At 31.0% G+C, this 17,772-nt stretch overlaps 1 protein-coding gene across 2 annotated transcripts in view; it reads left to right on the forward strand.

Annotated features, from left to right (window-relative positions):
* Orc5 (origin recognition complex subunit 5) overlaps positions 1–17,772 on the forward strand; it is a 65,040-nt gene that overhangs the window by 37,886 nt on the left and 9,382 nt on the right. The gene's annotated exons all lie outside the window — the stretch shown is intronic.

A 17,772-nucleotide genomic window follows, 5' to 3' on the forward strand; every position in this document is an offset into this window, starting at 1 on the left:
ATTATGTAATTTTGTGCAAGTACTACTTGAGGATCCTTAGATTTGGGTATCTGTGAGGGTTCTGGAATCAGTACTTGTATTTAATTTCTGAGGAATGAGTATAACTGAAAATTCCAAATATAGAATCTTTGGGAATAATATCAAATTCATGTGTATTGTTAAGTATAACCTGATGACAAAAACAATTTAATATTTCTGGCTCTTATTTCTTCAGTAAAGGAATTTTTAAAATTATCTTGTTGATTAAATAAAGAAGAGCTTGATGATTAAATTCATGAATTATGTAATTTTAATTAAAATAACACATAAAAATGTTTTTATAAGAAAGTATTTCACAGTGTCCTTCCTTATGTATGTACTTTCCAGGTTGACATTATGCTTTTTTCCCCCAATTAATCTGTTTTCCAGAGTACTTTCTCAAAATTCACTAGGTGGCAGCAGAATCACATAAATAGAAATAAGATCTTTTTCTCCCTTCCTATTTTTTGCAGTATTGGGGAATGAGCTCAGGGTTGTTCTACCTTTGAATCACGTTCTTCCCTTTATATTTTTTATTTTGAGACAGGGTCTCACCAACTTGACCAGGCAGAATCTCCTGCATTGGCTTCCAGAGTAGCGGGGATTATGGACATGTGCCACTGTTCTGCACTTTAATTAAAAAAAAAAAAATGTTTAAGGGTCTATTTTACTTGACATTTTAAGAAAAATCTATTCCAAGTATCACAATAGATTTCTTAAACGATTCAGAAAGGCATTAGTTGGCAAAGTGATGCATTATTTATTGACATGCAGGTCATATCATTGCAGAGAGCATTTTGGTCTTTTCTGTGTATTTTTGTTTAAGAAATATATGATAATGTACATTTTAGTTCATTGACTATGAATAAATTTGGTCCCAGAATGGTTGTCAGACTTTGTAATCTATTGTGATATAGCTTTTAATTCTTCATTAAAAGCTTCATTAAAATTAAAATTTTTGTTAAATAGGTTAGTCTCAATTTTCTCAGCACTGAATTTAGACAATTTTTATGTAAGTCAGTATTTACAGGAAATATCTGCATTTATTGTGTTCTTGAAGAAAGATTGTCCAATCAGTTTTTATGCTTCATAAATAGTTATTTAGATCCTTAATGCTGATGATTTTTTAAATTTTAATTCAGATTTTTTAAAAAAATGCTTTGCCTGAAATTAGTTTTTAATTTAAATTAGTTTTTAACAATTAGTAGCTTTCTGCATATAATATGTAGTAAAGTTTGTTGTTGTTGTTTAGTTCTGCTGTTATAGTAACTCTGAAATACACAGCAGATATTATGATCTTTATTATGAATAATTGAGCCTTTAATCTTCAAACAGATTAAATGACTTTCACAGTACGATACAGTTATATCTTTGAGAATCGCATCTGAAAGAAGGGTATTGCTCACTAAATGCTTTGTTTTTAATTCCCACTAACTCCCAATGATGAATTTTTCTATTTTTATTCTTTCTCCTTTTATTCATTTGTCAAAACTATACTCTTACCCATGGAAATCACAATTTGTATTTAACCTAAATACTTAATTTTTAAAATGAACAGCAAAAATATGACCTCATTTGTATTGGAAGTGCTTATTTGATAGAAACACTAGATGGCAATATTGTTGCATTCTAGTTTTAAGTTGAACTAAGAAAATAACTTCAACTTGTTAACATCCTCTTTGATATTTAGAGAGTTTTTTAATTTCACATTTTGATTTATTTAAATAGAAGTAAAATTGCCTGAAGACATTTAATAATCTGTTTGTGTGTGTGTGTGTGTGTGTGTGTACACACTTTCATGAAAATATAAATAAGATCAATAAGTAACTACTTCACATGAATATTTTGTACCAGGAAGTGAAATTATTTTTTATTGGTTGTGATGTGCCTATATGAGATAATAATGTATTTTTCTATTCGTTTAATCTACATGAAACTATTTGAAGTGTTTATTTTATAGTAATGTGTTATTTTTGGAGATTGATTTACCGCTTATAATTATTTAAAAATTCTGCACATACAACAAAGTGATCATTTATGATATATATGTTCAAAATTATCATAAAGCAAAAGTTTTTTTATGTATTTTTTTGTTTTAGTTTTTTGGTGGATACAATATCTTTATTTTACTTTATGTGGTGCTGAGGATTGAACCCAGTGCCTCATGAATGCTAGACGAGCGCTCTACCACTGAGCCACAACCCCAGCCCCAAGCAAAAGTTTATTACACTTTATTTAAATCAATTAAATCTGTTCTGTAATGAGCTTATGAAATAATAGCTTAGGTAAGCATTTAAGTTTATTAAAACTTTAATTAAAAATTGTGATAGTAATATTAGTTATATTAGAGTTGGTATTCTTCTGAATTTCTTTATTGAATTTTGGATATATTTTACTCATTAATTAGTGTCATAAATAAGTAAATAAGAATTGCACATTTAACATGTAAATTATGTTCATACTCAGAATTATGGAACTTACCAAAAATATGGTTTTAAATTTTTTACAATTTTTTAAGATTATTTTATTCCTACCTGGTTTTTCAGTATGATTTTGAAATCATCATTATGAATAATTTTTGAAAATTTTCCTTCAAATAAGATAAATGTAGCCTTTGAACATATGCCTGAACACATGGGAAACAATTATTAAGGGGGTGTTTTATTTTTTCTCCCTAGATAAACTATACAGTTTAAATGCAGTAAATGGGTAAAATTTATAAGTATTACAATCTTAGTTATCCTTGCCCTCATGTAGTTACATGAAGGCAACAGAAAGAGAAGTAGTTCTTTAAGACTGTTAGATATATCAGTTAAATTAAAATGTCATACTGCCTTATTTTTTTTCCAGAGGATAAAATTGCTGAAGAATTTATTTCTAAAATCATTTCCCTTAGAAACCCATACCAGATTCTAACTTTAAAAGGAAAATTGATTTTCAAGTATTAGGGACATTTAATTACACATATTTTGTATCACATTTTTTATTTTTAAGTTCATTTTTTATCAGTTATCAATGATAATTGATCTTAGAATCAGTTAACATTTTGAAAAATAATTTTGAAGAGAATTCACTATAATTCTGTCATTTAAAGTAATAGTTATTTTGTTACTTTTATTAAAAATCATTCTTAATTAATATTAAAAAACAACCAAAAGAAAAGAAACATAGTTCTTTTAAAACAGTTTTATGTACCATACTGACAAAATTTTCAGTATTAACATGTAATTTTTATGTGGTTTCTTAGTTTTATAGAATTTAATAAGTAAAAATTAAAATTAAATGTCCTTATAAATTTATTTTTATTTATATGAGCATGAATTAAAAGCATTTTGAGGGGCTGAGGCTGTAGCTCAGCAGCAGAGCACTTGCCTAGCATGTGTGAGACCCCGGGTTTGATCCTCAGCACCACATAAAAAAAATAATAATAATAAACAAAATAAAGGCATTCTAATGTCTATCTACAAGTACAAAAAAAATTTTTAAAGGCATTTTGAAGCATAGATTTACATACTAATATGTATTTAAAAAAATACATTTCCATTTCTACTTTCTCTGCTTTTGAGCTTATATTAAGACAGAATTGGACTTATTTAATGTATCAGTTTGTCTATCATGAATCAACATAATCTTTTCGTACAGAGGTTGCATTAATTGTAGTAGCATTTAGCTAACCTTATGGTTTCTACTTATCTAGTTATTGTTTTATGAGCTAAATTGGATAAGTTTAAAGTATTTTTTTCCAAATGAATTTATCTTCAGTCAGAAAGCAGAGTAATTTCATTATTTTATGTATGAGAGGTTTTGGAAGCAAATACTTCATCTATAATTCACCATAGCTATAGGAAGATATTTTATTATACTTTACCATTATATGTTTATTATACTTAAGGTAGCTAATATTTTATTCAACTGAAGCCAGAACTTTGGCATGTTTTTCAAACACAGATATATAGTATATTTGTTTAGTTTTCTTTTTTCAAATGTAAGGAAAGGATTTTATAAATAGTCATTTATTCCAAAACATTTAAGATTGAAATATTTTATCTTCATATTGAAAGTCAGTATTTATCTTCTGCCATTAGTTGGAATTAAATTTTTCTTCCTCTACTTACAATTGCATGCAGGTATTTGTTAAGTGTCTACTATATTCTGGGCACTGTGTTGGATAAAGAGAATACAAAGGGGAAGAAAATGTGTATGGCTATCACAGACTTCCATTTGTGTTGGTGCAGTTACCAGATTACCAGAGTCTAGCATGTGTTAGACTTAATGGTGTATATGTGTATTTACTCTGAGGACAGATAGTGTGCTGAGGGAACTAATACCTAACCACTTAAAGTAAATACTACTGAATAGTTAAATACTTAGAGTGAATAAATAAAAACAAGGGTTTTTTTTAAAAAACTTTGATCATCCCTAATATTTGAAAACTTAGGTATTTAAGTGTCTTCTACTAAGTGATAACAAATCTGTTGAATGTTTCTTCTGATATGCCTTGAATTTAGTATTTAGAGCAATGATTGTTTGATACCTCTGTGTCAAACTAAGTTCTGTTAATAACAATTGCATTTAATGACACTTGAAACTTGTTATATAATGGACAAATAAACAGTGTATTGTGCATGATGTATTATAAACCATCTGAATGACTTTCCCTAAAAGGTTATATTGCTATATTTCAAATACTTTATTATGAAAAATTATACTCATTATGATATTGCTTGTATATAGATTTTTTAACCAGAAGTACTTTACCCAAATAAATTGATTTTATAAAGATGTTACTTAATGATTATAAAACTTCTTTTCCTGAAAAAACAATTTGCATAATACACAGTATTATGGTTTTATTAGTATTTCCACAAAAAGTAATTCAGTTTGTTAAAAGCTGGTCACATAATATTAGAAATCATAGTTGATAAAAATGCAAATACATATGTTGATTAAATAAGGATTTGAACTTATAAATAAAAACCAGCATCCTAAATCTAGCTCTAAAATATGCATATAAATTGATTTGAATCTAAGCATTGTCTTTATGGACATTAAACTTGGTGACTAAAAGGGACAGTTTTTCTTTTAAATATTCTGTGGATACTAAAGTATTAGAAATGTATGAAATGACTATGCTTTTGCAATTTCTCTGTACTTCATTTATCTTGTTAGCAGCATTGCAGTTTCTCAGTAATATTCAACTAAAATACTTTATGCTATTAAGGTAAATTATGTAAACCACAGAAAATATCTTGAATGCTAACATTTTCTAATAATCTTAGTTTTTTTTTTTTTTTTTAAACCACAACTGAGATTGAGAGTCATTCCATTCCAAATTGGTAAAGTCTTACTTAATGCCTACTTCACTGATGAATAGGTCAGCAGGGATGCTGGTTGAAAGAAGCCGGCTCTTCTCTAGCAGCTAAGAGCATCACCGCCATGATGCTCAGCCTCCACTGGTGCAGTAAATGAGATTCTCAAATCTCTTCCTACCCCTGGTGTGGATATATTACTGTTCTGCCATCACATTACTCTGCAGTAGGTGCCTATTTCAGGAGATTTTTAGAAAGCTTTTTATAGATGTTTCATGATTTAAAAAGAGTAAAGTTGATTTATGATTTTTACTAGCTCACTATTGTAAAGAATACTAATATTACCAAGGATAATAAAAAAGTACAGTATATTTTATCCTACTGCCCCAGGGTAAAATGATGTTTTCTTATTTGCATTTGTAAAAGAACAGTTTTCTCCTACTCTTTTCCCTAAGTCTGGTGTTAAATTTCTTCAGTGTAGCCACGGTCAGTGCAGCAGTAAGGCATTTTTACTAAACTCTAGAAAACTGGAACCATGGCTTAAGGATGATATACTGCCTAAGAGATTTAAAAAAAAAAAAAGCATAAGTTATGCTTTCTACTTTTGTATAAAATAATACATTGATACCTTGTTTTTGTAGGCAATATTTTATAACTACCTTTCTCAAAACCTATTACTGCTTCCAATAACTATGCCAAATACACGTTATTTGCATTTTTTGAAAATGTATTTAGCACCAATAAATTTGATGTGATTTAGCACATTTTGAGCTAAAAACACACTAAAAAAGTTTGTATAGATACATGCTTGCAAGTGCATATATAGTGCCTGTGTAGGCAAATCCATATTGTATTGAGCTTTTGTGATTAGACTGTTTTAATGAGAAAAGTTGTTTAATAAGAATAGTTTAGGAGAAAGAATTTGGAAAAATTCTTCATTATGGAAATTTGTGCTACATTTTAAATTTTTTCTATAAAACAATGATCAAAAAATGGTGATGATTAAGGGAGTTTCCAGTGACAGCTTGTTAGTCCACAACTAATTAGTTTTTTGCAGGAGATTTGGCCATACCTTCCCATTTATAGGCATACCATCCCTACCCATTCATAGATATACTACTGCAAAAAGAAAAAAAAAAAAAAAAATCTTGTTCTTTCCGTTGGGCCCAAGTCACCTTTAGAACCTGATTGCTCCCTGACCTTCAGGTACTCTGAATGGTGGTTAGAGAGTTAAATACATAGAATAGAAAGTAATCATGTTCCTATACTTTGAAATAAGAAATGGATCTAGGTTTATCCAAAACTGTCGTATCTATTCCCCTGGCACAAAATGCTGCATACATGTTGATGGCTTTTGAATTCTGTATTTGATCCTTTATCCCTTATTTCATCCAAATTGCAACTGAACCTGAATTGTACCTCAGTGCCCCAGTATCATGCATTGGTATGGTAATGCAAATCATTCCTAAACCTTTCCTATGAGTTTCAGCCTTAAATTTTAAAACTAACCAGTTATTCATTCATCCTTTACTAATTATATACTGTATGGTGTACATGTAGTATATTTTAGTTGTGGTTTTTATTTTACCTAAATGGAGAAATTATCTCCAAAATCTCTTTTCCTCCCCTCCATTTAGCTGGTTAACAATCCTTGTCTGTTTTTCCTCCTAATTGTCTTTTGAACATGTTTCCTTGTTTTCATCTCCATCACCATTGACTTAAGTCCATAGGTTTAATCATCTCTTAGACTACTGAACTAGCTTCCTATCTGATCTTCCTTTGTAGATCATCTTCCTTATAGGCATCAGAATAAACCTTAAAAAATAAATTTGGTCTTATTTTTTCTGCTTACACTTATTTAATGAGTTCTGTTATCTGCAGAACCAGGTCTACATTCCATAACCTTTCTTGTAAGACCCATCTCATTCTGGCCCAATTTCTGTCACTTCCTTTGTATACCCTACACACAATTTATATTAAGCTCTTCTCTCTGGAAGCATACTGATTTTTTTATTGTTGTTTTTGTATTCTTACAATGTACAGATCTCCTACAATTGTTGAGCTCTTTTTGACTTCATGGTTCACCTCCAAATGCTATTTCACAATGAATCCACATTTTGCCTCCCTATTAACTCATTCCCTTCTCTGCAATCAGATAATTCTGTTTACTCATATTACTAGCATTCAAAGTGTGTCATCATTTTATTATAAGTTTTTTTTTCCTTCTATCCTGAGTTCTTTGAGGGCATAGACCTGGTCTTTTCATTTTTGTATCTTGTGTACAGTACTATGAACGTAAGATTCACTCATTGAATGACTTCCCATTCTGCTAATATGCACTTTAGGTCTTTGTGGCTACTTAATATTTGTGACATTTATGTGCTTAAAAGTTTCAGAGATTAAAGATACTATCTTTAGTCCCTTTATGTATAAAAATGTAGCTGCTTTTTGTTTACCTGAGCATGTTTGAAGACTTAACCTACCTTTCTTCTTTTTGGGGAGCAGGGAGTAAAAATTCATGATGATGATTTTAAGTTGACAATCTTTGACAATTTTTGCCCAACTCTTCCATACTCACCTCTTTTGCCCATACTCACCTCTTATTTTTGTGTATAAAAATGTCAGTTGAACTATTGATAGGTGCCATGAACCATCATCACATCAGTCGATAACAGATCAAATGTAGTGCTTATTGGATTATATGGAATTTGTCCATTGACATTTCATATATTAAGTTCATTTAACATATTTTAGATTGTAAAGCTCCTCCAGGATAAGCAAGATAGGATAGTTCATAAATCAATTGACATATGTACCAACCTATAAAAATAATGAGCATGTTAAAAATTAATTACAGTTGTAAATTGATTTTCTTTTGTTGGCAGAAAGAACAGTTTATTAGCCCAGGAACAGGTTCACACTGTTTTTACATCAAGCATTTCCAGCTGAAGCTTGTTAGTGACTGCCTCTCAGATTAAGGGGGGAAAAAATCCTCACTGTGATACATGAACTCCTATTGTTAAGACATAAATAATCAGCTCATCCCCTACATGGATAAGAACAAAGAACACAATAATACACAGAGCAAAGATTAACTAAGCAAATATTGTACAACTCCATTTAAGATGTAAATCTAAAAAATATTGTGTCTAAAAGGTGATTTTCATTTTTTATTTTTCATTGTGATTGTCTCAGTCATAACAGGAGCTAGGCAAAAGAAGAATGTATATACTTTGTCTTTTGAATCAAATTATTTAAGTTAAGGTAAACTATTTCATAAACTATCAAAATGGTGCTAATATATGAAACCAGGAAAATACAGTTCTTTCTGAATAGCAAGCTTTAGATTTGTAGGGATTTTGTCTGTTTGTTCTTAAACTGAGAACTGAAACAACCAGAATTTTTTGTTTTATTTTGATTTTTAGACAAACCCCATAAACTTTAGTTTGTGTTTTCTTTGTTTTTCTTAAATCTAAATTCTGACTTTGAAAAAGAAAATCTACTCCCTAGGCTACTTTTCAGTTTATTAAAATTTCATTCATTCAACTTTGAGCTTAAAAAAATAGACAAGACAAGAAAAGCAGCCGTGGAAAACAGTATATCTCCCCTAAAATTAGAACATTATTTGCAAAAGAATATGTCTTTATAGGTTATGGAAGACCAGAAAGGGATTAATAATTTTCCTACAAATTGGTAAATTTACCTTTCTTAAAAATGTTTCCTGTGTTTCAGGAAAGATCTTTTCATGATCACTTCTTAAAAAGATTTTAATGTTTATCATAACTTTTAGTACATTCAGCTGCTGTATATATGATTGATAGTCATGATTTTTTTGGGGGGGTAAATGATCCCTAATTCACAAATTATAATTTTGGGATACCATTTCATTGTTGCCTAATAATTTCAGATTTTAAAAAATCATGCCCCCCAAATTAAATTATTTATCTTTTAAAAATTAAGCCTTAAAAACTCTTAAGTTTATTTCAAATATACAGTCTAGTTTATGGAAGGTTTCCATGTCACTAGGGTAAATAAATTCTACATTAATATTGTGTCCTACTCATCTATTTTGCTCACAGGATTGTTGATTATTACTGTTCGAGGCTATTCTGTATTCATGGGACAGGACATTTGCCTGCATTTGAACATGCTTCTTTGTCTTTATTGCTGGTTTCATTTAAGAATTTTTTTCTGTTATATCATCAGTGCCTGCTCTCCTGGGTTTCTAACCTCAAGTGCTCCCTTTTAGTGTGGAATACTGACAAAGAGTTGCATTTTACTTACTTTTCCTTCTTCCATGAGATTTCCCTTATCATATCCCAACAAAGTTCTCTCTTACCTGTGTTCTGCAGTTTCCTTTTTGAAGTAATATAAAGAATGTGGGTTTTGGATTCAGATAGCATTCAATTCTATTCTTAAACGCTGTTAGTTCAGTGACCTTGAGCAATTTACTAACCTTTCTGAGGTTGTTTCTTCATCTGGAAAAAAAAAAAAAAAAGATTTGTTTATAGGACCTAATGATGGGGGATTGTGAGGCTTAAAGAAATTAAAAGTGTCTAGCACAATGCCTGCCATAGAACCTAGACAAAATAAATGGATTCCAGTCTTTACACCACTAATTTCCCATATTTGCTAATATTATTAATTAGTTCTGATAGCTCTCTTTTCCCCACTCTTCTAGGTTTGTCCTCTGCTAGACCCTGAGAGGAGTGAATACCAATTTATATGTATGTCATTGTCCGGAATTTTGAGAGACAGTAGGAGAAAAATAAAAGCACATAGACTAATTCTGAGGTCTTTTTTTCATGGTAATAATAGTCTTGGCAAACCGTTTTCTAATATTCATCAACACTCAAAAGAAGGCATTGTTCTGACTGACCATAAGTGCTTAAATTTAAAAGTAGTTGTTAGAACTTTAAAATGTTTTCTAGTAAACCTCTAGCATGTCATATATGTTGTATTTTTTACTGGGTCTTTCACATTAAATAATTGTGGAATGTATTTGTTTGTTTGGGGTGCCTGACTAGGAACTCATAATTCCAGTCGACCTTTTATGATGTGTGTTTTCTCATCCGTTAAATGAGGCATTGATTTTCCGGTTTCTGTCTTGATGGGCTAGTCAGAATTTTATTTTGCAGTTATTTTTACATTGGAAAATTTTACTTTTTAGTAAAATTTATAATAGTTCTAATAACACTGAAATAAACAAAAATAGAATTGTCTTGTAAAAAATAGAAATAAAAATAATTTAGGAAAATAGAACACTCAGGTTAGGATTTTGATACAATTACAGTTTTGCTATAATCCTCCAATATAAAAAATAAGTTTTACTAGCCCCAGGTTTGTGGCAACTAAGAATCTTTATGGGCGCACAGCATGAAATCATTGGATAAGAATCTTCCTTGAGACTGAACTATAAGTCATAACTAATCATGTGCCTATAAGTAGGATAAAATGTAAAATCTATAAACATTTAAAAACCTATCCCAGTTGCATATCAATATTGAAAAATTAACTTTCTCTAATATTCCCATTTAAAGGCCTATTTTATCAAATGGCCTTTGAAAAATATTCTGGGTCTGGGGTTGTGGCTCAGTGATAGAACACTTACTAGCACATGTGAGGCACTGGATTTGATCCTCAGCACCACATAGTGAATAAATAAAAGAATTGTGTCCATCTATAACTAAAAATATTTTTGAAAAAACCTTGTAAATATGGGTCATATATTTTATAAGTCAATTTTGGTAGCTTCATAGATACTTAAACATTTTGAAATTTAACTCCAAACCCCCTATGTATTTTGAATACTTTATCATTTTAATTTTTTAATTATACTTTTTTTTTTAGATCATTATAGATTCATCTACAGCTGTGAAAAATAGTATGGGCTGTTTCTTCCTGTGTATCCTTTGCTAGTTTCCTCCAGTTTCACAAAACTATAGTAAAATCACAGCCAGGAAATTGACATTAATGCAATTTCCTGATCCTATTCAGATTTTTCTCACTTCTACATAAATTCATTTTTGTTGTTTGATTTTATGATTTTTCTTTTTTTTTTCCCTTTGGTGTTGAGTATTGAACAGAGTCCTTCACTTGCTAAGCATATCCTCTACTATTGAGCTACACTTTCAGCCTTTACATGTTTTCATTTTTATGTATGTCTCTGTGTCTTTGGTTATATGAAATTTTATCTTGTGTGTGGATTTGCAAATCAACCACAATAATCCAGATACCGGCCAGTTCCATCATCACAAGGAGACTTCCTGTTGACCATTGATAACCATACCTCTTCTTCTCCCTCTCTTTTCCCAACCAGAATCATATAACATAACATTTGAGAATTGGCTTTTTATTCAGCATGATTAATTCAGTAGTTTGAGATTTATCCAAATTTTGATCATATCAGTAGTTCTTGTTTATTGCCAAGTAGTGTTCCATGGTATGGATGTATCAAAGTCTGTTTAACCATTAACCCATTGAAGAACATCCGAGTTCTTGGAAGTTTTTCAGCTTTTTCAAATAGAGCTACTATATAAACATTCATGAATGAGTTTTCATGTAATATATAGTTCTCTGGGATAAATGCCTAAGGTTGAAATTTCTGGGTTAGATGGTGATGATTGTATGTTATATTTAGTTTTATAAGTGGTATCAATGTTTTACTACTTTTAAGTATGGAAACCTTACTTCCATTTTGTTCCTTTTACTTTTCCACTCTTTATATATCATTGTCTTGAGTATCAGATGATATTTATAATTTTTAATCATATAATGATTTAGAAAACTCAGAAGAACACATGCTGTTGTGTTTATCAAGATATATGCTATTTCTATTGTTCTTTTTTCCTTCTCATTGTTTTACTACTTCTATATTTTCTTTTTGTTGAAGAACTTCTTTTAGCCATTCTTTAGAGGTAGGTCTGCCAGTGACAAATTCTTTAGTTTTCTCTTGTTTAAGAATGTCTTTATTTCCGCTTTATTTGCAGATGATAGTTTTACCAGATACAGAATTGCCAGTTCTTTTGGGCAGTACTCTGTTCAATCCAGAATAGAGATGAATCTACCTGGGTAACCTTCTTGTGCTGGGTTGCAGATCAGGAAATGCAGAGCCTGACTCACTTTCTGCTGTTTGGTGATTCCCTATGTTATTCCTCCAGGCCTGGGGTCCCTGAATGGTCCACCATCTCTTTCCACCTTTCAAAGGCCTTCTTTGGTTGCCTCATATTATTTCCAGGGTTTATGGTTGTATTTAGCAGGGAAGGGTAATAAATATGAATCTGTGCTATCCTGTTTGAACTAGAAGTTCTTTAGTTTATGTCTTTTTTCTCTCTCATCTAGCTTCTTTGTTAGTGTTTGATTATAAAATATATTTCAGGGTAATTCAAAACTCAATTGAATGAGAAGCCTTTTAAAATTAGTGCTGAAAAAGATTACATGATATTGTAGTGCATTGTACTATTAAGAGAGCTTTTTCCCATTAAAGATTAAATCATTCCAAGATGTTAATTTATTGGCTGTAAAATATTCTAATTTATTCTTTCCTTAAACTAGAGACTATATAAATCACTTTCTATATTTGGGAACCTGACAACAGCAACAACTTCTATGTATCTCTTTGCTTTGAGTGATTTGTCATTGAACCTTCAGCAGCTGGATGGGAAAGACCTGCCCTACCTCTAGAATTGGCTAGAATTGGTTATACTAGCCAATGCATACACATTAAACAGAGATTGAGTCTGTGTTCCTTCACTGTCTAGAGACTTCTATCCTATACACACTGACCGTACCAGACTACTTAGATCTCAGTGCTAGTCTGAAGATCTGGGCCCATTATATTGTCATGAACAATTAAAGTTCAAGAAAGTAAATAAGCATTTTCTGTGATTCTGTTTATCTTTGAGTACACATTACCTAGAGTAAGTTCTCAAGAGTTTCATGAATATACAATTGGAAATAAAAATAATGTGAGGATTAGATAATGGAAAGGAAGGTGATTTTTTTTTTTCTTTATGGTGCTGATGATTGAACCCATGGTCTCATGCATGCCAGGCAAGCACTTGACACGGATCAACATCCCCAACCTGAATATTCTTGTGTTTATTCAGGCATAGAAAAAGCTTTACAAAGGCTTCATATGTGTTTTTCCAAAAGTGTTCATTTAGTATAGTTATAAATGAGTATGAGATTCAAAACATTACTCTGAAGTAATCCTTGTTCATTATTTATTCCAATTTACTTTGTAAATATTTTAATAAACTAGGAAAGTATTTTTAAATTGTTGGTGTATTTTCACATTACTTTATATAATATTTGTTCTCCTCAGCTATGTACTTGTATGTTGTTTTTGATTAATTTTTATATGATAAGGTCAAGTAATGAAAACCCCTGAAGTGAGGCTTATATTTTTTTAATGTGAAAACTTGAATTCTAACTTAATTACTTTCTTTAAGTTTAGATTTTAGTATATTATTTTTTCCTAAATTCCCTCTCCTCCCAAAATTGATCAATCATCTTATTAATATCTTGGAGTACTTTTGACTGTTATCTTGAAGTGATACTGTATGCTTTTTTTGCACAATTTATATGATCAGTTTATACATGAAATGCTGATAAAATGAAAGTGACTTCAAGGGACTATTGGTTCCAACATTTTGCTTTTGAATATTTATTATAACTAATGCAGTAAAAGTCATAAAATAGGGTATCTGAAATATTTCTGAATATTCAAACTTAAGTAGATAAAAGACAGATTTTGTGTTTTTCTGTGAAAATTGTGGAAGAGTTATTTTACTACACAGTTTAGAGAATGTAATTAAATGTGTAAGAATATTTGAATCACAGGAAAGTAGAAATCATAAGAAATGTAAGGAAATGCCAGTGGCAAAGTAAAAGGTAATTGATGTTTTCTTCTATATTAAAATAAAAAGTACTAGGGAGACTTGCTGTTAATAATAAAGTGAATTTAGTGTATGATTTTCAAATGACTATTACTAACCTATTATAGCAAATGAATCCCTTTAGAAAGGGTTGAAGTTAATGTAGTTTGCCATAAAGAGACCATGTTAACTCTTTTCTATATATCTTCCCATTCATTACAATTTCAGGGCTCATCCTGGATTTCTATCTGTTTCTGATCTGGGAAGGATATAGTTTGTCTCATCTTGGCTTACAGCACTATACAACCCTCCCCCAAGGACCATTTTATTCCTTGTTTGCCCATCATATTATGTCTCATACCTTCATAGTGAAGGTCTGGTCTTAAGGACCTGAATTTTTTCATTATTAAGTGAACCTTCCTTTAAATTTTAGGACACCTTCACTGTTTTTCTTTTTAGTTAATGTAGTTATCCCCCACTATCAGCAGGGGATTGATTTCAGGACCCCTGTGGATACCAAAATCCTTGGATGCTCAAATCTCTTCTATAAAATGGTGTAATAAATTTGCATATAACTTATGTATCCTGCTGGATACTTTGAATCATATCTAGATTACTTATACTACCTAATACAAATGCTATATAGATAATTGTTGTCCTGTATTGTTATAAATGATGACAAAAAATGCCTATCACGTTCAGTACAGATATAATTCCCCTCTAAAAAAACATTTTAGGCTTTGCAGGCAAGAGGAAAAATGGAGGATATTATATACATACATGTATGAGAGAAAACGTGTCACACCCCACATCATTTGCCCCTATGAGATATCCCAGATGGTAGGCATGTTTTGTGTTCAGTTGTCATTAGCTGGTGACATTCTAACCAAACAGGGGCAGACACCTTGTGGACAGAAGAGGCAGACAGGGTAGCCACCATGATCACTTTCACTTTCTGTTATAGTGATACCCATGTCCCTGAACAGCCTTTTCCCCTCCCAGAAAATCCAACTGCCTCAACAAATGTCAAAGGATAGCTGGTATTCAGACCACATTCTGCATCCCCTCCCCGCAAATCATCATTATCATCATCATCATCATCATCATCATCTAGAAAAACTTGTTAAGTTAGCAGTTAAGAAACATTTCCCAAATAGTTTGGGAACTAAGAAAAAATTCAAAATGGAAGTTGGAATTTAGATAGAATATAAAACAATTTCCAGAGTGCTAGAGTAAAAACAATAGAATGAGAACATATAATTCAGTACACTAAAAGGCAACCAAGGAATGAGAAGAACATGTAGTAAAGCAGAGAAAAATAGAAATGTTGACATGATAGAAATAAAATTATAGGAAATCATTATACTTAATAAAAGCAAATGGAGTATATGGTCCAACTGAAAGATCCACCTGAGACACCCTGCATGCTCTTTGCATGCAAATTGTCTAAAGTTAAGAAAACGGGCTGGGGATATAGGTCAGTAGTAGAACACTTGCCTAGCATGTACAAGGCTCTGGGTTCAATCCCCAGTACCTCAATAAATAAACCGTTAAGAAAACATAAAACTTGAAAGTAAAATCATAAGTAGTAACATAGAAAATAGGCATAGCACAGAAAAGAATTCTGATATAGCTATATCAATATGAGGAAGTATACACTGCAATCCAAACACATTACTGAAGAAGAAAAGGATTATATAATAGTGAAAAAGTTTCACTGTTCTACAAGTATAGTAATTTTAGATCTTTATGCACTTAATAACATAGTTGCAAAACTACAATGCAAAATTAACAGGATTACAAGAAGAAAAAGAACCCCCCCCCCCCCATCATAGTGAGAGAATTTACTCCTCCGGTTTGATAGATCAAGTATTTTTTTTTAAACAGTATATGTAGGATTTGAACAACACAAATAACAAGCTTGATCTAATAGACGTGTAGAATAGAGCACCCAGCAGCTGTAAAACATACTTTTTTCAATACCTAGAGCATTTCTAAAAACTGTTTCAAGGTATAACCTGATGGGTGATATTGAATTAGAAATTAAAGCCAACATTTTTAATGCAGAGCTCCACATTTTGATATATTAATACGAACTATTTTTTTTAAATATTGCTTCATATTTGCTAACTAACTGTAGTATTTTCTATGTAAAATACTGATATCTACCATCTGTTTGCCCTTTAATTTGTTAATAAATAATGACAGCTAACTAAATACTAAATAACTAAATTAAAATCATAATAGGAAATGTAGTGGAATTCATAAAAGTGTAGTATAGTAGTAGGAAGAGCATGGATTTTAGGTTTTTCTTTCTTAACTACCCACTAATTCTAGGATCTGGGAGAGTTATGTAATATCTCTTAGAGTCCTGTATAAAATGAGTATAATAATATCTCCTTGGTAGGTTCATGAAGACTAAATGAGATTATGTATATATGTTACTTAAAACCAAGCAAAGCACTATTGCTATTATTGTTTTTCTTATTCACAGAATATTATTATCTGCAAAGCATTATACACAAATTATGGCTCAGCGGTAGAGTGTTTGCCTATCATGTAAGAAGCCCTGGGTTTAATCCTCAGTACTGCAAGGAAGGAAAAAATTAGTCACAAATTGAGCATTTGAATTCCCAGAAAGTTATTTAAACTTTTATCTCTTGCCAGTCATGGTGGTGTATATCTGTAATCCCAGCTACTCTGGAGACCAAGGCAAGAGAATTGCAAGTTCAAGGCCAATCTGGGCAACTTAGCCAGACCACATCTCAAAATACTAAAAGGAGGGCTGAGGTTGTGACTCAGTGATAGAGTGCTCGCCTGGAATGCAAGAGGCACTGGGTTTGATCCTCAGTACCGCATAAAAATAAAATAAAGATATTGTGACCACCTAAAACTAAAAAATAAATTTAAAAAATACTAAAAGGATTGGGGATACAGCTCAGTGATAAAGCATCCCTGGATTCAATCCCCAGTATCTAAATGATTGAATAAATAAAACTCTTTTATATTGTCCTAAAGCAGTTACACGTTACCAAGTCTCCAGATTTTGTCGTCATTTCTGATTGTTTGTTTCTGCTGACTTATAAGAGACAAAAATAAGATTGGGCTGTTCCGAGTTTCAGCTCTTGGATTAACTTATTTTCTTAGATTTCAGAGCACTTATAAATGTGAGGTTATTTCATACTTGATTTTGACCTATCAAAATACACTTTGGTTTTTGCCATTATTAATCATTCTAGTGTTTCCCTGACTGCCTGATTAGTAGCAAGTTATAAAGTAAGACTAAGCCTGAGTCAGAAGGATGCATTTATCTCTCTTCTAACCAACTACAAAACTCTGAAGAAAAAAAACCAAAATCCCCATTTTAATTGATTACCAAGTTAGTATACGTTTGATATTCTGTATTTAGATAGAAACTCCATAAAATGCTTATTATTTAGAGAAGGAATGTGGGTAGCTTATTTGTAACTTTTAAAGATTTATGTCTGAGTCATTAATGAAGCAAAACTGTGTTTAATGGAATCCTTAAGGGGTGACTGTTAGTTTGAATCAGAGGTTAAATTATG

This window comes from Marmota flaviventris, chromosome 1, assembly GCF_047511675.1.
Source record: "Marmota flaviventris isolate mMarFla1 chromosome 1, mMarFla1.hap1, whole genome shotgun sequence".
Lineage (NCBI taxonomy): Eukaryota > Metazoa > Chordata > Mammalia > Rodentia > Sciuridae > Marmota > Marmota flaviventris.